The following is a 22,493-nucleotide window of genomic DNA, read 5'->3' as shown; positions in this document are numbered from 1 at the left end:
TAACCTGTACATCTTTGGACTGTGGGGGGAAACCGGAGGAAACCCATACAGACATGAGGAGAATGTGAAAACTCCACACAGACAATGGCCCGAGGCCAGAATTGAACCTGGGTCACTGGAGTTAGGTGACCGATCTACCATGTGGTCACATTCACTCATGCCCAAGCTTTCCCCTTGGCCTTCCATGTTTCTAGCACAATATATCCCTTTTGGTTTTGGTGTTGGCTGTTTTAAAACTAAACTTGGAGCTGGTTTCCCGAGGTTACGGATAGGTGTGTATGTGTTTATATAACCTAACGTCCCTGCACAAATCTCACTGTTATGAAATTCTTTCCTTATCTCTACTGATGAATCCTGGTATTGGGTGTCCAGGAAACTTGGAATTCTGCCTGTTTGATCCACTATTACTAATTGTGACCATGTTAAGGGCATTGGCTGCAATGGTATTCCCCGTCCTGCACGAATGGGGATGTGCAAACATACCCAACATTTCGCCTGACTGGTCAATCTAGAATATGTGTGTGTCATAAATAACACGTACCTCCCGAGGGGAACGCTGAAGGACCTCATTGCGGGTCCCACCTGAGTCAAAATCTGTACATTCAATAACAAAAAGATATAATTGCATGCATTCATTGTAGCCGTCTCTACAACTTCTGTCTTACCATCAAACACAATTGTTGATCAGTGTCAGGTAATAATACAGCTTGTTTACAAAACTTGCACAATCACTGCGCCACACTTTGCACGCGCTCGTGACCTGACTCACTTCTGCGTTGGGGGATGACCGGTCGATCTTGATTGGAGCTGTGCCTTGGTTGTAGCAGTGGCAGGTCAGAGATTGGTGGCATAGTGGACAATGAAGAAGGTCATCTCGGATTCCAAGGGGTTTTGATCAATTGGGCCAGTGGGCTGACGAATGGCAGATGGAGTTTAATTTAGATAAATGTGAGGTGATGCATTTTGGTAGGTTGAACCAGGGCAGGACTTACTCAGTTAATGGTAGGGCATTGGGGAGAGTTACAGAACAAAATGATCGAGGGGTACAGGTTCATAGTTCCTTGAAAGTGGAGTCACAGGTGGACAGAGAGGTGAAGAAGGCATTCAGCATGCTTAGTTTCATTGGTCAGAACATTGAATACAGGAGTTGGAATGTCTTGTTGAAGTTGTACAAGACATTGGAAAGGCCACACTTGGAATACTGTGTACAGTTCTGGTCACCCTATTATAGAAAGGATATTATTAAACTAGAAAGAGTGCAGAAGAGATTTACTAGGATGCTACCAGGACCTGATGGTTTGAGTTATAAGGAGAGGCTTGATAAACTGGGGCTTTTTCTCTGGAGCGTAGAAGACTGAGGATTGATCTTATCGAGGTCTATAAAATAATGAGGGGCATAGATCAGCTAGGAAGTCAATATTTTTTCCCAAAGGTAGGGGAGTCCAAAACTAGAGGGCATAAGTTTAAGGTGAGAGGGGAGAGATACAAAAGTGTCCAGAGGGGCAATTTGCTCACACAGAGGGTGGTGAGTGTCTGGAATAAACTGCCAGAGGTAGTAGTAGAGGCGGGTACAATTTTGTCTTTTAAAAAGCATTCAGACAGTTACATGGGTAGGATGGGTATCGAGGGGTATGGACCAGCTTTGGGGTTTAAAAAAAAAGAACGGCATGGACAAGTTGGGCCAAAGGGCCTGTTTCCACACTGTAAACCTCTATGACTCTACATTCTGTGCATATAATCTCTAATACAATCCAGATGGTCTCGCAACCTTAAATTTAGCAATCAGAATGAATTTGATCTAATCAGATTCTCTCTTCTACTATTATATTAAATCACTCAGTCGCTGGGTCAGGTTCGCTATCTTGGGGCTTACCACCAGGGTACGGCCTTAACTGAGTCCAGGGCCTCCAGCGCGGGCCGCACTTCTCATCAATTAGGGCACATGTCTGCCCTGTAACCACCACATCAAAAGGCCCCTCCAGGCGAGTTCGAGCTCCTTTTTGTCTGTCATGAGTTTCACCATTACCTTATCTCCCGGTGAAGGCAACTTAGGAGTCCTCTCTCCTGCCAATCTCGGTGCAGCTGTTGCGTGATCACCTGCTTTTTGAGAAAATGTCGATGGTCTGTTAGATCCCTCCGTATTCAATTCATCCTCTCCACCATCCCTCAACTCTGAGGATGGTATGGTATGTGAAACCTCTGCTTTATTCCCAACATACGACAGATCCCTCTTTCAAAACTCTCCCTGTGAAATGAGTTCCCTGATCAGAATCCAGCAAAGAGGCATTCCCCACCTGGGAATGGTCTCATTTGCTAATATCACAGCTGCTGTCGTAGCTGTGGCATCTTTACATGGGAATGCTTCAACCCATTGAGTAAACTGGTCTACAATTACTAAACAGTCCGCTTTTCTTGTACCCGTGATAACGGCCCTGTAACATCCATTTGTAAATTCTCCCAGGGTCCTTTGTGTCTAGGTTGACTTCCCATTTTAATCTTGCAGGGATGTCCTGGCACCGCTCGGGTGCACTGCAGACGCCTCTGACAATACTAACATTTCTTCAATAAATCAAGCATTATGTCCCTGCTGGTGTGTGCTATTCTGTGATAAATCTTCAGCAGTGGATGCTGTATTACTTTAGGAACTATTTTCCCTTCCCTTTCTCCATATTCCATCATGACCTTACCATCCTCCATCTTTTTTCCATTGCTTCTTTTCCTCTTTATCTGCTTGTTCCTGCATTTGTTTTACATCAATATCCCTCCGGAAACTACCTTTTTTTTCCCCAAATACTAGAACCTCATAACAGCTTTGAAACAAAGATCAAATCTTTCAATTTGATCCAAGGCCATAACTTTTTTGAATTGTTTGTTCTCATCTTAAATAACATCATCTTATTAAGGGAACTTGCTTACAGCACATTTTCTTATGTCAGAATCATCCCAAACTCAGAAAACAGTGTTGTGGGCTTCCAACTGCCCATTAGTGTCTATCTTATCTCTCTTTTAAGAAAACTTTGTTCCTTCATCTATAGCTATCACCTAAACCGCATTCGACTTCCTAGAATCTGCAGGTGCAGTTTGCAGGTGCAACAGGTGATCAAGAAGGCAAATGGGATGTTGGCCTATATCGCAAGGGGGATAGAACATAAAAGCAGAGATGTCTTGCTGCATCTGTACAGGGCATTGGTGAGGCCGCAGCTGGAACACTGTGTGCAGTATTGGTCCCCTTATTTGCGGAAGGATATATTGGCCTTGGAGGGAGTGCAGAGAAGGTTCACCAGGTTGATACCAAAGATGAGGGGTGTTGATTATGAGGAGAGACTGAGCAGATTGGGTTTGTATTCATTGGAATTTATAAGGCTGAGGGGGGATCTTATAGAGGCATATAAGATAATGCGGGGGCTGGATAGGGTAGAAGTGGAGAGATTCTTTCCACTTAGAAAGGAAACCAGAACTAGAGGGCACAGCCTCAAAATAAAGGGGGGTCAGTTTAGGACAGAGTTGAGGAGGAATTTCTTCTCTCAGAGGGTGATGAATCTCTGGAATTCTCTGCCCACTGAAGTGGTGGAGGCTACCTCGTTGAATATGTTTAAATCACGGATAGATGGATTTCTGATCGGGAAGGGAATTAGGGGTTATAGGGATCAGGCGGGTAAGTGGAACTGATCCACTTCAGATCAGCCATGATCTTATTGAATGGCGGGGCAGGCTCGAGGGGCTAGATGACCTACTCCTGCTCCTATTTCTTATGTTCTTAATACCTTTAAATGTCTCTCTTGTATCCAATGAATGCCACTTTTGATTCTGTCCTCCTCTGTTTACTATCAGCTTCTCTATAACATATCTTTCATTACCCTGTTCATTTTCCTTTATCATTTATTCCACTGAATTACTTCCCTCATCTCTAATTATATTAATCTGTTAACCTGGTATTATAGGCGGGCTCTCTCTTTTAGGCCCGTCTGGCATCTAAATACAGCTTTCAACCTTCCCATATTCAAAATTTACAACAGGATGTGCTTTGTGTTCAAAACTACTCCAGTTTTGTGGTTGATTCCCTACTTTGCACATCCATGTTACACATTTTAACAAGAATGCATTATGGCAGTATAATAATTCCCATCATTAAACACGCACTCCCATTCTACCTCATGCAACTCCCCTTTCTGTAAGATTTTTGATTTTATGTCTTAAAACTACTTCAAGTCTTATAACACAAAGATCCATCCTGTCTGGGACAGAATGGGTTAATTCTCTGCTTCTTTCAGCAGGGGTGGAGTTAATTCGCTCAGACTGACATTATCACTTCAAACACTCTGGAATAATTCTTTTCATTTATCTTTTCATTGTCAGTTCTATCAAGAATACTTTCTTGAAAGTAACCACATGCTTGATCCTGATTAATCCAAAATTAAATTTATTTTTTTCACTTTTCAATATCCCTACTAAATTAAAACTTCTATACTTACTTACAATCTCTCCAGTTTAACTCAAAATTTGCATCATTAATTACTTCTACAAGTTTGCCTCCATAACCAACACAGGCAAATACAAAATCTAATCAACTGTGTGTTGAAATGGTTAACTCTCCTGACAACTTTTCAGACGTAACGTAACGCTATCTTGAAATTGATTTTCCTTTCCCAACATGGCAGAGCTCAAATCTCTGTCGGATTCCTATTCGTGAAAATGACCATGAATCGCACAATTACATCCTCTCTCTCTCTCTGTGTGCCATACACAGAGAGTCCATGCCTGCTTTTAACCCTTTACTCCCCTCTTTGGTCTATGATGCTTTAGACCAACTAATTTAACCACTCTCTCCCTCTCACACCCACACACAAGTCTCTCACAGGAGCTCTGTACTCCTGGGACTTCTCTCTCATAGCCTTGTCCCTTCTCTATCTCTGGAACCCCTCCCTGTGAGTTCCTTGCGCCCGAGCCGGCTGCCGTCTGTATGCACGGTCTAGCCACTTGACGCTTCTCGAGCTACGTGGCCTCTTTGGCTCCGCTGCATCGGAGTGTCCGAGAGTCCATCCCTGGCCCTGCTATGTTTAAGCATAGCTTCTCTGCAAACGCCCCTTCTACCCACATGGCTTTTCGTTCCGCTCCGTAGGAGATCCGAGAGTCTGTCCCCGGCCCCTCTTCGTTAAGCGTGGGCTCTTTACATACACACTGCTTTCGCACCTCTTCCCCAGTCCGAGATACTCAACTTACACCTTCCAGCTGCCAGATACGTAGCCCCTTAGCTACTGGGTGGTATTTAAAGAAAGTACTCACCCACCTTTTGGGAACATGTCTCGCCGCCGGTCACCGGTGAGTGCCCTGCTCGCAGCACCAAATTGTAAGAGGAATTTTGTGAGGTATCCCCTGGGGTGCTCTGTACTTGTTGAAGGTACTCGTTGTGGTTTAAGGTGAGAGGGGAGAGATACAAAAGGGTCCAGAAGGGCAATTTTTTCACACGGAGGGTAGTGAGTGTCTGGAACAAGCTGCCAGAGGTGGTAGTAGAGGTGGGTACAATTTTGTCTTTTAAAAAGAGTTTAGACAGTTACATGGGTAAGATGGGTATAGAGGGATGTGGGCCAAATGCGGGCAATTGGGACTAGCTTAGGAGTTTAATAAAAAAGGGCGGCATGGACAAGTTGGGCCGAAGGGCCTGTTTCCATGCTGTAAACCTCTGTGACTCTATGATGATAACCTCACTCCATCAATACATAGACTGTGAAAGACAGCATATATTTTAAAGAACGAAAAGGAATTTCTTTGCTAATGCATGCATCAGGAGATAGACACAGTCATTGAGGGTTGACTGTCCTCTCTGAGCTAATATTGCTAAGTAAAATTATTATATTATTCTGAACATTTCAATATCCCACCCAGTCTCATCAATCAGACTGGAAGACCCAATCACAATATTCAACATTATTACCTTAGCCAATAATGTTCCACCTGTCAACAGGAATAGGAGCTTATTAGCTTATTGCTCATGTAGGTTCAAAGAACAAAGAAAATTACAGCACAGGAACAGGCCCTTCAGCCCTCCAAGCCTGCACCGACCATGCTGCCCGACTTAACAAAAACCCCCTACGCTTCCGGGGACCATATCCCTCTATTCCCATCCTATTCATGTATTTGTCAAGACGCCCCTTAAAACTCACTACCGTATCCGATTCCACTACCTCCCCCGGCAACGAGTTCCAGGCACCCACTACTCTCTGTGAAAAACATCTGCCTCGTACATCTCCTTTAAACCTTGCCCCTCGCACCTTAAGCCTGTGCCCCCTAGTAATTGACTCTGCCACCCTGGGAAAAAGCTTCTGACTATCCATTCTGTCCATGCCTCTCATAATCTTGTAGACTTCTATCAGATTAGATAGAAGTCCCTCAACCTTTGTCGTTCCAGTGAGAACAAACCAAATTTCTCCAACCTCTCCTCATAGCTAATGTCCTCCATACCAGGCAACATTCTGGTAAATCTTTTCTGTACCCTCTACAAAGCCTCCACATCCTTCTGGTAGTGTGGCGACCAGAATTGAACACTATATTCCAAGTGCGGCCTAATTAAGGTCCTATAAAGCTGCAACATGACTTGCCAATTTTTAAACTCAATGCCCCGGCCGATGAAGGCAAGCATGCCGTATGCCTTCTTGACTACCTTCTCCACCTGCATTGCCACCTGTACACCCAGATCCCTTTGCCTATCAATACTCTCAAGAGGTCTGCCATTTACTGTATATTTCCTATCTCTATTAGACCTTCCAAAATGCATTACCTCACATTTGTCCGTATTAAACTCCAACTGCCATCTCTCTCTGCCCAAGTCTCCAACTGATCTATATCCTGCTGTATCCTCCGATGGTCCTCATCGCTATCCGCAAATCCACCAACCTTTGTGTTGTCCGCAAACTAACTCATCAAACCAGTTACATTTTCCTCCAAATCATTTATATATATTACAAACAGCAAAGGTCCCAGCACTGATCCCTGAGGAATGCCACTTGTCACAGCCCTCCATTCAGAAATGCACCCTTCCACTGCTACCCTCTGTTTCTTTGACAGAGCCAGTTTTGTATCCACCTTGCCAGCTCACCTCTGATCCCATGCGACTTCACTTTCTGCACCAGTCTGCCATGGGGGACCTTGTCAAAGGCCTTACTGAAGTCCATGTAGACAACATCCACTGCCCGACCCTCATCAATTATCTTCGTCACTTCCTCGAAAAACTCAATCAAGTTCGTGAGACACGACCTCCCCTTCACAAAACCATGTTGCCTCTCACTAATACGCCCACTTATTTCCAAGTGGAATAAATCCTGTCTCGAAGACTCCTCTCCAATAATTTCCCTACCACTGATGTAAGGGTCACCAGCCTGTAATTACCTGGATTATTCTTGCTACCCTTCTTAAACAAAGGAAGAGCATTGGCTATTCTCCAATCCTCTGGGGCCTCCCCTGTCGCCAGTGAGGATACAAAGATTTCTCTCAAGGCCCCAGCAATTTCCTTCCTTGCCTCTCTCAGTATTCTGGGGTAGATCCCATCAGGCCCTGGGGACTTGTCTACGTTAATGTTTCTCAAGAACACCAATACCACCTCCTTTTTGACCTCAACATGACTCAAACTATCTACACATCCTTTCCCAGACTCATCATCCACCAAGTCCTTCTTTTTGGTGGATACTGACGCAAAGTATTCATTTAATACCTCGCCCATTTCCTCTGGCTCCACGCATAGATTCCCTCCCTTGTCCTTGAGTGGGCCAACCCTCTCCCTGGCTACCCTCTTGCTCTTTACATATGTATAAAAAGCCTTGGGATTTTCCTTAATCCTACTGGCCAATGCTTTTTCGTGACACCTTTTAGCCCTCCTTACTCCTTGCTTAAGTTTCTTTCTACTTTCCTTGTATTCTACACTTGCTTCGTGTGTTCCCAGCCTCCTAGCTTTGACAAATGCTTCCTTTTTCTCTTTGACTTGGCTCACAATATCTCTCGTTATCCAAGGTTCCCAAAACTTGCCATGCTTATCCTTCATCCTAAGAGTTTTAACGACACCAGGTTGTTGTTAAACCTCTTACTGTGTTCACCCCAGTCCAATGCCGGCATCTCCACATCATGACTATCCTTCATCCTTACAGGAATGTGCCGGTCCTGAATCCCTATCAACTTACACTTGAAAGCCTCCCACATGCCAGATGTTGATTTGCCCTCAAACATCTGCCCCCAATCTACATTCTTCAGTTCCTGTCTAATATTGTTGTAATTAGCCTTCCCCCAATTTAGCTCCTTAACTTGAGGACTACACTTATCTTTACCCATCAGTACCTTAAAGCTTACTGAATTGTGGTCACTGTTCTCAGACTGCTCCCCTATTGAAACATCGACCACCTGGCTGGGCTCATTCCCCAATACAGGTCCAGTGTGGCCCCTTCCCTAGTTGGACGATCGACATACTGTTTCAAGAAGCCCTCTGGATGCTCCTTCCAAACTCTGCCCCATCCATGCCCCTAGCACTAAGTGAGTCCCAGTCAATATAGGGGAAGTTAAAATCTCCCACCACAACAACCATGTTACTTTTACACCTTGCCAAAATCTGCCTACATATCTGTTCCTCTATCTCCGGCTGGCAGTTGGGTGGCCTATAGTAAACCCCCAACATTGTGACTACACCTTTCCTATTCTTGAGCTCTACCCATATTGCCTCGCTGTATTTGCCCTCCGAGGTGTCCTCCCAGAGTACAGCTGTGATATTCTCCTTAACCAGTCATGCAACTCACCCACCCATAGAACCATAGAACATTACAGCACAGAAACAGGCCTTTTGGCCCTTCTTGGCTGTGCCGAACCATTTTTTTGCCTAGTCCCACTGACCTGCACCTGGACCATATCCCTCCACACCCCTCTCATCCATGTACCTGTCCAAGTTTTTCTTAAATGTTAAAAGTGAGCCCGCATTCACCACTTCATCTGGCAGCTCATTCCACACTCCCCCCACTCTCTGTGAAGAAGCCCCCCCTAATATTCCCTTTAAACTTTTCCCCCTTCACCCTTAACCCATGTCCTCTAGTTTTTTTCTCCCCTCGCCTCAGTGGAAAAAGCCTGCTTGCATTCACTCTATCCATACCCATCATAATTTTATACACCTCTATCAAATCTCCCCTCATTCTTCTACGCTCCAGGAAATAAAGTCCTAACCTATTCAACCTTTCTCTGTAACTCAGTTTCTCAAATCCCGGCAACATCCATGTAAACCTTCTCTGCACTCTTTCAACCTTATTAATATCCTTCCTGTAATTAGGTGACCAAAACTGCACACAATACTCTAAATTTGGCCTCACCAATGTCCTATGCAACCTCACCATAACATTCCAACTCTTATACTCAATACTTTGATTTATAAAGGCCAATGTACCAAAAACACTCTTTCCGACCCTATCTACCTGTGACGCCACTTTTAGGGAATTCTGTATCTGTATTCCCAGATCCCTCTGTTCTACTGCACTCTTCAGTGTCCTACCATTTACCTTGTATGTTCTACCTTGGTTTGTCCTTCCAAAGTGCAATACCTCACACTTGTGTGCATTAAACTCCATCTGCCATTTTTCAGCCCATTTTTCTAGCTGGTCCAAATCCCTCTGCAAGCTTTGAAAACCTTCCTCACTGTCCACTCCACCTCCAATCTTTGTATCATCAGCAAATTTGCTGATCCAATTGACCACATTATCATCCAGATCATTGATATCGATGACAAACAACAATGCACCCAGCACTGATCCCTGTGGCACACCACTAGTCACAGGCCTCCACTCAGAGAAGCAATCCTCCACTACCACTCTCTGGCTTCTTACATTGAGCCAATGTCTAATCCAATTTACTACCTCTCCATGTATACCTAGCGACTGAACCTTCCTAACTAACCTCCCATGCGGGACCTTGTCAAAGGCCTTACTGAAGTCCATGTAGACATCATCCACTGCCTTCCCTTCATCCTTTTTCCTGGTTACCTCCTCGAAAAACTCGAATAGATTGGTTAAACCCCTTTTACATCCCCCTCTATCCGGCCTGGAACATCTGTATCCTGGAATATTAAGCTGTCAATCCTGTCCTTCCCTGAACCAAGTCTCTGTAATGGCAACAACATCGTAGTTCCTCGTACTAATCCAAGCTCTAAGTTCATTTGCCTTACCTGTTACACTTCTCGCGTTGAAACGGATGCACTTCAGTCCACCAGACCCTCTCTGATTAGTAACCCCACCCTGCCTGCTGTTTCTCTGGGTCTTACTGGCCCTACTCTCTAATTCCCCTTCAGCTTCCCCTTCCTTCCCCTTTACCAAGGCAACTTAACCCACGTCATTACCAGTAACCAAGGCCATTATTAACGCTGCGAATTTTAATTGGTGAAAGGAGTCACTCTTTCAATGGAACCAGGGCCTCCTTTATCAGCTTGGGAGACTGCTCCAGCCTCGCCACCCATGTCCGAATTTACTCCCTTAAGTAGCAGGCCTCTGATTAAATTTGTTTTTGCATATCCCAAAACAAATAACAGAAGCTGCCTTTCTGTGCTCCATTATATTAACAGAATTTGGCCTGTCTATCACTGTGTTTCCCATCATGCTGCATTCAGAACGAAGTTGGCCAAGGCGCACAATACATATATATTGAAAATATAGTTTAAGCTTATAATACTTGGTTAATTTGTGGTTATACAGTTTATAATAGCTTTGCAATTTATAATAACTTTGCATATATTGTTCCAGGCACATTGTGAATTCTCACTATATATAAGGCACTTTATAATTACCTTAATCTAGTCTATTTATTATAGTAAAACTAAAATGAAGGGCCTCATACTAAGAATTCTATACTACCCCCCATCACCGTGTCTGCGTGGGTTTCCTCCAGGTGCTCCGGTTTACTCCCACAGTCCGAAAGACATAGAAACATAGAAAACTACAGCACAAAACAGACCCTTCGGCCCCACAAGTTGTGCTGAACATATCTCTACCTTTTAGGCCTATCTATAACCCTCCATCCTATTAAGTCCCATGTACTCATCCAGGAGTTTCTTAAAAGACCCAATTGAGTTTGCCTCCACCACCACTGACGGCAGCCGATTCCACTCACCCACCACCCTCTGTGAGAAAAACTTCCCCCTAACATTTCCCCTGTACCTACCCCCGAGCACCTTAAACCTGTGTCCTCTCGGAGCAGCCATTTCGACCCTGGGAAAAAGCCTCTGAAAGTCCAGCCGATCTATGCCTCTCAACATCTTATATACCTCTATTAGGTCTCCTCTCATCCTACGTCTCTCCAAGGAGAAAAGACCAAGCTCCCTCAGCCTATCCTCATAAGGCATGCCACTCAATCTAGGCAACATCCTTGTAAATCTCCTCTGCACCCTTTCAATCTTTTCCACATCCTTCCTGTAATGAGGCGACCAGAACTGAGCACAGTACTCCAAGTGGGGTCTGACAAGGGTCTTATATAGCTGCATCATTATCCCCGGACTCCTAAACTCAATCCCTCGATTGATAAAGGCCAGCACACCATACGCCTTTCAAACCACCTCCTCCACCTGTGGGGCCGATTTTAGAGTCCTATGGACCCAGACCCCAAGGTCCTTCTGATCCTCTACAGTACTAAGTCTTTCCCTTAGTATTGTACTCCTTCATCCCATTTGACCTGCCAAAATGGACCACCACGGATCTATCTGGGTTGAAGTCCATCTGCCACTTCTCCGCCCAGTCTTGCATCCTATCTATGTCCCTCTGTAACTTCTGACACCCCTCCAGACTATGCACAACCCCACCAAACTTCGTGTCGTCGGCAAACTTACCAACCCATCCCTCCACTTCCTCATCCAGGTCATTTATGAAAATGACAAACAGCAAGGGTCCCAGAACAGATCCCTGGGGCACACCACTGGTGACCGACCTCCATTTAGAAAAAGACCCATCTATACACACTGTCTGCCTCCTTTGGGCAAGCCAGTTCTGGATCCACAGGGCAGCAACCCCTTGGATCCCATGCCCTCTCACTTTTTCTAGAAGCCTTGCATAGGGGACCTTATCGAACGCCTTGCTAAAATCCATCTAAACCACATCTACCGCTTTCCCTTCGTCAATGTGTTTAGTCACATTTTCGAAGAACTCTACCAGGCTCGTAAGGCACGATCTGCCTTTGACAAAGCCATGCTGAGTATTCTTGAGCATACTAAACCTCTCCAAATGCTCATAAATCTTGTCCCTCAGGATCTTCTCCATCAGCTTACCAACCACTGAGGTTAGATTCACCGGTCGGTAATTTCCTGGGCTATCCCTATTCCCCTTCTTGAAAATAGGAACCACATCCGCAATCCTCCAATCCTCCGGCACCTCTCCCGTCTCCATCGACGACGCAAAGATCATCGCCAGAGGCTCTGCAATCTCTTCCCTCGCCTCCCACAGTAACCTGGGGTACATCCCATCCGGACCCGGCGACTTATCTATCTTGATGCCATTCAAAGATTCCAGCACAACCTCTTAGTTAAAGTCCACATACTCAATCTTTTCAGTCCACCGCAAGCCCACAGTACATCCACCCATGTCCTTCTCCTCTGTGAAAACCGAGGCAAAATACTCATTAAGCACCTCTGCCATTTCTACTGGTTCCGTACTGATTTTTCCGCCTTCACCTTTTATAGGCCCGATTCCTTCATGTCTCATCCTTTTACTCTTCACATATTTATAGAACGCCTTAGGGTTTTCCTTAATTCTACTTGCCAAGGCCTTCTCGTGACCCCTTCTGGCTCTCCTAATTTCCTTCTTTAGTCCCTTCCTACAAGCCGTATACTCATCTAGATCCCTATCTTCACCAAGCTCTCTGAACCTTTTGTACGCTTTCCTTTTCTTCTCGACTTGGTCCCGCACAGCTTTCGTACACCACGGTTCCTTTAACCTACCAACTCCTCACTGTCTGCTCGGAACATTGTCCTGTAGAACCCTAGACAGACATTCCTTGAAAAACTGCCGCCTCTCTTCAGTAGATTTCCCCGAGAATACCTCCTTCCAATTTACTCCTCTAATTTGCTGCCTTATGTCTTCGTATTTCCCCTTACTCCATATAAACGTTTTCCTATCTTGTCTGATCCTCTCTTTTTCCAATGCAAGCATAAAGGAGATAGAGTTATGATCGCTATCCCCAAGATGCTCTCCCACTGAGAGATCTGACACCTGCACAGGCTCATTGGTCAGTATCAGATCAAGTACAGCCTCTCCTCTTGTAGGCTTGTCCACATGCTGTGTTAGGAAACCCTCCTGAACACACCTAACGAACTCCTCCCCATCCAATCCTCTTACCCTCGGGATATTCCAATCTATGTTTGGGAAATTAAAGTCTCCCATCACAACAACTCTGCTATTATTGCAACTCTCCAGGATCTGTTTCCCTATCTGCTCCTCCACCTCCCTGTCACTATTGGGTGGCCTATAGAAAACTCCCAGCAAAGTGATCGATCCCTTCCCACTCCGAACTTCCACCCACAGAGACTCTGTAGACAATCCCTCCACAGCATACACCTTCTCTACAGCTGTGACACTATTCCTGATCGGCAGTGCCACTCCACCCCCTCTCTTGCCTCCCTCCCTGTCCTTCCTGAAACATCTGAATCCCGGCACCTGTAGTATCCAGTCCTGTCCCTGAGACATCCAAGTCTCCGGAATGGCCACCACATCACACTTCCAGGCATCGATCCACGCTCTGAGCTCATCCCCTTTACTCACTATACTCCTGGCATTAAAGTAAACACATCTCAATCCTTTGGTCTGAGCTCTCCCCTTCTCTATCCCCCGTCCATCCTCCCTCTTGCACCGTCTATAACCCTTCTCTGTTTGCGAGCTAACTTCCTCTCTCCCAGTCACCTCGTCTCGATCCCCTCCCCCCAAGCTATCTAGTTTAAACTCTCCCCAGTAGCCTTAGCCAACCTTCCCGCCAGGATATTGGTCCCCCTGGGATGCAAGTGCCACCTGTCTTTTGTGTACAGGTCACACCTGCCCCTAAAGAGGTCCCAATGGTCCAGGAACCTGAATCCCTGCCCCCTGCACCAGTCCCTCAGCCACACATTCATCCTCCACCTCACTCCATTCCTGCCCTCACCCTCCCGTGGCACAGGCAGCAATCCTGAGATTACTACCTTTGCTTTCCTCCTTCTCAGCTGTCTGAGACGTGCTGGTTAATTACTAAATTCTCCTTCAGTTTACCCGAACAGGTGCCGGAGTGTGACAACTAGGGGATTTTCACAGAAACTTCATTGCAGTGTTAATGTAAGCCTAACGTGTGACTAATAAATAAACTAAAAAAAACTAAATGCTCACCGAGTGAGCGACACCCAGGTACAATGAAACAAATCAATACAAAATGATTTTGTTGTCTACAGCTCCTATATTTGGATCGATATTTATATACACAATGTTTCGAGCAGTGAATTTTTGTTTGAAAATTGTATAACGAATAATTCTTAACATCTATTTAACGTTATAAATTTAATGTATTCACATTTATTTTGTAATTTGTTTTCAATGAACAACCAATAAGGAAATGTTGTTACAGATCAGATTCCGCTGCGATGGCCCATGGTTTCTCACTCTGACCATCAAGTGTCCCACACCATCTGTGCTCAGTATTCAGCCAAAGACTGAGATACTCCTGCGGGTAGCTCTGCCTGACCATTTGCAATCTCTCTCTGTTGGGTTGAGGTAGTGCTGTACTTATTGCTGTTTTCCGTCACCTGGACGCGACTGCTTCATCTCGAACAGGGAGGACTATGTCAGAGGGGTGAGGTCGAGGGGTGAGGTTGTGCTGGGACACAGAGAGACATCTGGTTCATACAAGGAGGAAAGATTCTAGATTGGATATTTTCAATCGGGTTTGCGGGGGGCGGAGGGGGACCTGAGGTTATCGGTTCTTTGGGAATCACAAGTCACTTTGTAACATGAGCTGTACTTTGTACTAACATTAAACATCTCTCTGCCTCTCAGTCACAGACTCTGCACTCACTGACCCGTGTAAGGATCACACTGTCCTGAACCAGACCTGGGAGAGCGCGTATTGCAGAGGGAGAGAATGTTCCGGAAAATGGATGTGTGATAAAGATCTTGGAGGCTGGTACCGGTTTAAAAGGTAGCGAGCAGGGACATTTCCTGATAAACTACCCCCCCCCCTCCCCCCCTCGCCCCCGGCCGCCTCCCAGGAGGAAAGTGAGAGTGTAGACACAGTAACTGCAGAGCAACTGCAATTGTCAGAGATATCAGTGGAGAAGAGCAGTCGGTACCATATACATAGACGATCTGGAGGAGGGGACCGAGTGTAGGGTAACAAAGTTTGCGGATGATACAAAGATGAGTGGGAAAGATGAATGGAAGAGGAGAAAGTAGGGTCCCATACCAGTGTCCTCTGAACAGAGGGAAGTACGATAGGATGAGGGCTGAATTGGCTGAGGTGGACTGGGAGAGCAGACTGGTAGGTAGGACAGCTGAGGAACAGTGGAGGATTTTTAAGGAAATCCTTTTCAATACTCAGCAACAATAAATTCCGGTGACAAAGAAGGACTGTAAGAAAAGGGATAGCCAGCCGTGGATAACGAAGGAAATGAAGGAGAGTATTAAATTAAAGACCGATGCGTACAGAGTGGCCAGAAATAGTGGAGAATCGGAAGATTGGGAAAACTTTAAGAAACAACAAAGAACGACTAAGAAAGCGATAAAGAAAGGAAAGATAGGTTATGAAGCTAGGCTAGCTCTAAATATAAAAAGTGATAGTAAAAGCTTTTACAAATATATAAAAAGGAATAGAGTGGCAAGAGTGAATGTTGGACCCTTGGAGGACGAGAGTGGGGATTTAATAGTGGGAAATGAGGAAATGGCTGAAACTTTAAATAAGTTTTTTGTGTTGGTCTTCACGGTGGAAGACACAAATAGTTTACCGAATATTAACGATAGAGGGTTGGTAGGAGGAGAGGTACTCAATACAATCAATGTTACCAGGGAGGCAGTGCTTGGTAGACTAACAGGACTGAAGGTGGACAAGTCCACGGGCCCGGATGGAATGCATCCCAGGGTACTGAAAGAAATGTCAGAGGTAATAGCGGATGCGTTAGTGGTTATTTATCAAAATTCGTTGGATTCTGGGGTAGTGCCGGTGGATTGGAAAACGGCTAATGTTACGCCGCTGTTTAAAAAAGGAAATAGACAAAAGGCGGGTAACTACAAGTTGGTTAGCTTAACGTCTGTAGTTGGAAAATGCTGGAATCCTTCATTAAAGAAGAAATAGCAGGCCATCAGGATAAGAATGGTTTGATTAAGCAGACGCAGCATGGATTCATGAGGGGAAAGTCGTGCTTGACGAACTTGTTGGATTTTTATGAAGATGTGACGAGTGCGGTTGACAGAGGGGAACCGGTGGATGCGGTGTTTTTGGATTTCCAAAAGGCGTTTGATAAGGTGCCTCACAAAAGGTTGCTGAAGAAGATTGGGTCACATGGAGTTGGGGGTAGGGTGTTAGCGTGGATTGGGGATTGGCTATCAGACAGGAAGCAGAGAGTCGGAATAAATGGGTGCTTTTCTGGTTGGCAGATGGTAACTGGTGGCGTGCCGCAGGGATCGGTACTGGTGCCTCAACTATTTACCATTTATATAGACACTCTGGAGGAGGGGACTGAGTGTAGAGTAACAAAGTTTGCAGACGACACAAAGGTAAGTGGAAAAGTGAATCGTGAGGAGGGCGTAGAAGGTCTGCAGAGAGATTTGGACAGGCTGAGTGGGTGGGCGAGGATCTGGCAGATGGAGTATAATGTTGACAAATGCGAGGTTATTCACTTTGGAGGAAATAATAGCAAATTGATTATCTAAATGGAAAAAAATTACAACATGCTACTGTGCAAAGGGACCTGGGGGTCCTTGTGCATGAGACGCAAAAACCCAGTCTGCAGGTGCAACAGGTGATCAAGAAGGCAAATGGAATGTTGGCCTATATCGCAAGGGGGATAGAATATAAAAGCAGAGATGTCTTGCTGCATCTGTACAGGGCATTGGTGAGGCCACAGCTGGAATACTGTGTGCAGTATTGGTCCCCTTATTTGCGGAAGGATATATTGGCCTTGGAGGGAGTGCAGAGAAGGTTCACCAGGTTGATACCAGAGATGAGGGGTGTTGATTATGAGGAGTGACTGAGCAGATTGGGTTTGTACTTATTGGAATTTAGAAGGCTGAGGGGGGATCTTATAGAGACCTATAAGATAATGAAAGGGCTGGATAGGGTAGAGGTGGAGAGATTCTTTCCACTTAGAAAGGAAGCTAGAACTAGAGGGCACAGCCTCAAAATATAGGGGGGTCAGTTTAGGACAGAGTTGAGGAGGAACTTCTTCTCTCAGAGGGTGATGAATCTCTGGAATTCTCTGCCCACTGAAGTGGTGGAGGCTACCTCGTTGAATATGTTTAAACCACGGATAGATGGATTCCTGATCGGTAAGGGAATTAGGGGTTATGGGGATCAGGCGGGTAAGTGGAACTGATCCACTTCAGATCAGCCATGATCTTATTGAATGGCGGGGCAGGCTCGAGGGGCTAGATGGCCTATTCCTGCTCCTATTTCTTATGTTCGTATGTTCTAAAGCGAATTGAGTGGATGATGCGGAAAGTCTGCAGAGAGATTTGGATAGGCTAAGTGAGTGGGTGAGGATCTGGCAGATGGAGTATCACGTTGACAAGTGTGAGGTTATCCACTTTGGAAGGAATAATAGTAAAATGGACTATTATTTAAATGGTGAAAAATTACAACATGCCACTGTACAGAGGGACCTGTGGGTCCTTGTGCATGAATCACAAAAACTCAGTCTGCAGGTGCAGCAGGTGATCAAGAAGGCAAATGGAATGTTGGCCTTTATCGTGAAGGGGATGGAGTATAAAAGCAGGGAGGTCTCGCTGCAATTGTACAAGGTACTGGTGAGGCCGCAACTGGAGTACTGCGTGCAATTTTGGTCCCCTTCTTTGCGGAAGGATGTATTGCTCTTGGAGGGAGTACAGAGAAGGTTCACCAGGTTGATACTGGAGATGAGGGTTTAGCTTATGAGGAGAGATTGAGTAGATCGGGCCTGTACTCGTTGGAGTTTAGAAGGCTGAGGGGAGATTTTATAGAGACATATAAGATAATGAAGGGGCTCGACAGAGTTGAGGCAGAACGATTCTTTCCACTTAGAAAGGAAACAAGAACTAGAGAGGACAGCCTCAAAATAAGGGGGAGTCAGTTTAGGACAGAGTTGAGGAGGAACCTCTTCTCTCAGAGGGTAGTAAATCTCTGCCCATTGAAGCAGTGGAAGCTACCTCATTAAATATGTTTAAGTCACAGGTAGATAGATTTCTGATCAATAAGAGAATTAAGGGTTATGGGGAGCGGGCGGGTAAGTGGAACTAAACCACTATCAGATCAGCCATGATCTTATTGAATGGCGGAGCAGGCTCGAGGGGCTAGATGGCCTGCTGCTGCTCCTAGTTCTTATGTAAGCTCTCTTCATCATGGTGTGAATAGTTGTTAGTTCCAGCTGACTAGCCCATTTCAGACTCAACCAGGTTGCTGTGTGTGTGGAACCGTGTGCAGGCCAGGCTGAGTAAGGATGGCAAATTTCCCTCTCTCGAGTGAATCAGCCAAGTTCTCACAGACATTGTTGGCCTCACAGCGCCAGGGACCTGGGTTCGATTCCCGGCTTGGGTCACTGTCTGTGCGGAGTCTGCACATTCTTCCCGTGTCTGCGTGGCTTTCCTCCGGGTGCTCCGGTTTCCTCCCACAGTCCGGAAGACGTGCTGGTTCGGTGCTAAATTCTCCCTCAGTGTAACCCGAACAGGCGCCAGAGTGTGGCGACTAGGCGATTTTCACAGTAACTTCATTGCAGTGTTAATGTAAGCCTACTTATAATAATAAATAAACTTTAAATAAATTTGACTGCAACTAACTTTATATTCCAGAGTTACTCATAGCTTTTAATTCTACCAGCTGCTGTGGTTGGATTTGAAACCGGCTCCCCGGCTCGCTGGATTACTAATGCAGCTTCCCCATCAGTGGCGAGTAACATTCACCCCACACGAGTGTCAGGCAATGACCATCTCCAACAAGACAGAATCTAACCATCTCCACCTTGACATTCAATGGCATTACCATCACTGATTTCCCTTCCCCCACTATCAACATCCTGGGAGTTACCATTGACCAGAAACTGAGCTGGACCCAGCCATAGAAATACTGTGGCTACCAGAGCAGGTCAGAGGCTGTGAACCCTGCGGAGAGTAACTCACCTCCTGACTCCCCCAAAGCCTGTCCACCATCTACAAGGCACAAGTCAGGAGTGTGATGGAATACTCCCCACTTGCCTGGATGGGTGCGGCCCCAACAACACTCAAGAAGCTCGACACCATCCAGGACAAAGCAGCCCCGCTTGATTGGCACCCCATCCACAAACACTCACTCCCTCCACCACCGACGCTCAGTAGCAGCAGTGTGTACCATCTACAAGATGACTGCAGCAACTTGCCAAGGTTCCTTCGACAGCACCTTCCAAACCCACCACCTCTATCATCTAAAAGGACAAGAGCAACAGATACCTGGGACTACCACCAGCTACAAGTTCCCCTCCGAGTCACTTACTATCCTGACTTGGAAATATATTGGCCATTCCCTCACAGCTGCTGGGTCAAAACCCCCGAACTCCCTCCCGAACAGCACTGTGGGTGTACCTACACCACATGGATTGCAGCTGGAGCGAGGGGGGGAGGGGGGGAGCGAGGGGGTAGGGAGGGGGGAGCGAGAGGGGGGGAGTGAGGGGGGGAGGGAGGTGAGGGGGGAAGGGGGGAGGGTGGGGAGAGGAGGGTGAGGGAAGGGGGGACGGTGGGGGGGAGGGGAGGGGGGAGGAGGGGGAGGGAGGGGGGGATCGAGGCGGGGGGAGCGTGGGGGGGGAGCGAGCGGGGGAGGGAGGGGGGAGCAGGGTGAGGGGGGGGAACGGGGTGGGGGGGGAGGGGGGAGCGTGGGGGGGGAGTGGGGTGGGAGGGGGGAACGAGGGGGGAACGAGGGGGGAACGAGGGGGGAACGAGGGGGGAACGAGGGGGGAACGAGGGGGGCGGGAGGGGGCGGGAGGGGGCGGGAGGGGGGAGTGGGGAGGCGGGAGGGGGGAGCGAGGGGGGGCGGGAGGGGGGAGTGGGGAGGCAGGAGTGGGGAGCGAGGGGGGGAGGGGGGAGCGAGGGGGGGAGGGGGGATGGAGCGAGGGGGGGAGGGGGGGTGGAGCGAGGGGGGAGGGGGGGTGGAGCGAGGGGGGAGGGGGGGTGGAGCGAGGGGGGGGGGGTTGGAGCGACGGGGGGGAGCGAAGGGACCGGAGGGGCGGGAGGGGGGAGCGAGGGGGAGCGAGGGGGGGGAGGGGGAAGGGGGGGAGAGAGGGGGGAGGGGGCGAGGGGGGGGAGAGGGGGAGGGGGGAGGGGGGAGAGGGAGAGGGGGAAGAGGGGGAGGGGGAGAGGGGAGGGGGGAGAGGGGAGGGGGGAGGAGGGAGGGGGGAGAGGGGAGGGGGGAGAGGGGAGGGGGGAGAGGGGAGGGGGAGGGGGGGAGAGGGGAGAGGGGAGGGGGAGAGGGGAGGGGGAGGGGGGAGGGGGGAGAGGGGAGGGGGAGTGGGGAGGGTGGGGAGAGGAGGGTGAGGGGAGGAGGGGGAGCGAGGGGGGGAGGGGGGGACCGGGAGGGAGGGTAGGGGGGAGCGAGGGGGGCTAGGGGGGAGCAAGGGGGGTAGGGTGGAGTGAGGGATGATAGGGGGGAGCGAGCGGGTAGGGGAAGGAGTGGGGGAGCGGTGGGGGGAGTGGGTGGAGCGAGGGGGGAGTGGGGGAGTGCGGGGGAGGGAGGGGGGAGTGGGGGGGAGCGAGGGGGGAATGCGGGGGGAGCGATGGGGTGAGTGCGGGGGGAGGGAGGGGGAGAGCGAGGGGGGAAGCGAGGGGAGGGGGGGGAGCGGAAGGGGGGATGCAAGCCGGACGGGGGTGAGGAGGGTGGGGAAGGGGGGAGGGACGAGGGAGGGGGGGGGGGGCGGGAGTGAGGGGGGAGTGAGGGGGGAGGGGGGAGGGGGGAGCAAGGGGAGGTGAGGGGGAGGGGGAGTGAGGGGGGAGAGGGGAGTGAGGGGGTGGGAGCGAGGGGGTGGGGGGGGTGATGGGGGGATGGGGGAGGGGGAGCGAGGGGGAGTGGGGAGGGAGGAGGCAGGGAGGGGAGGGGAGGGGGGAGGGGAGGGGGAGGGATGAGGGAGGGGGGCGGGAGCGAGGGGGGAGCGAGGGGGAGGGGGGAGTGAGGGGGTGGGAGCGAGGGAGGGGGGGAGTGAGGGGTGGAGGGGGGAGTGATGGGGGGAGGGGGGAGTGAGGGGGGAGGGGGGAGTGAGGGGTGGGAGCGAGGGGGGAGGGGGGGAGTGATGGGGGAGGAGGCAGGGAGGGGTGATGGTAGGGGGAGGGGAGGGGGGAAAGGAGGGGGGAGGGGAGGGGGGAAGAGAGGGGAGGGGGGTGGGAAGGAGGGGGGGGGGAGGGGGAGGGGGAGGGGGAATGGGAGGGGGAGGGGAGGGGGAGGGGGAGGGGGAGGGGAGGGGGAGGGGAGGGGGAGGGGGGATGGGAGGGGGAGGGGAGGGGGGAAGGGAGGGGGGAGGGGAGGGGGGAGGGAGGGGTGGGGGGGAGGGTGGGGAGGGGGGGCGGAAGGGGGGATGCAAGCTGGACGGGGGTGAGGAGGGTGGGGAGGGGGGAGCGTTGGGGGGGACGGGAGGGACGGGGGGGGGAGAGAGGGGGAGAGGAGGGAGGAGCGAGGGGGGAGGGAGCGGAGCGGAGGGGGGGAGCGGGGGGGGAGTTAGTGGGGGAGAGGGGGAGTGAGGGGGGAGGGGAGGGAGGGGGGGAGCGGGGAGGGAGGGGGGGAGGGGGCAGGGAGGGGGGAGGGTGGAGGGAGGGGGAGGGGGAGGGAGCGGGAGGGGGGAGGGAGTGGGGGAGCGGGGGGGAGGGAGCGTGGGGGAGTGAGGCGGGAGCGGGGGGGGGAGGGGGGTGGCGAGAGGGGAGCGGGGGGGGTGAGTGGGTGGAGGGACCATTAACACCTGAGGGACCATTAACACCACAGAACATTGTATTAGTCCAGCTTTAAATCAAAATGATATTAATTATACTGCCTCAGTACAATAAAGACACTGACTACAGTTAACACGGTGTGGAAAAATTGCTTCGGACCCCAGCAAAATCCTGCAGAGAAACATACATTTCTTAAAGGCACAGTACCATCACAAGGTTGTGATTGATATTAGTTGTCTCCAGTCTCTATGTGGTTTTGTATGTGTGTGAAAATTCTGTCCTTCTGTGTCATAAAAACAGAAAACGGAAAATCGCAGCAGGTCTCAGCATCTGTGAAGAGAGAATAGAGCTAACCTTGAGTCTGGATGACTCTTCATATTTGTAAGTGTCTGTCTGCAGCGTGTATTTGAGAGA

This window comes from Mustelus asterias, chromosome 22, assembly GCF_964213995.1.
Source record: "Mustelus asterias chromosome 22, sMusAst1.hap1.1, whole genome shotgun sequence".
Lineage (NCBI taxonomy): Eukaryota > Metazoa > Chordata > Chondrichthyes > Carcharhiniformes > Triakidae > Mustelus > Mustelus asterias.
The sequence above is the reverse complement of the archived record's forward strand: the minus strand, read 5'-3'. Positions refer to the sequence as shown.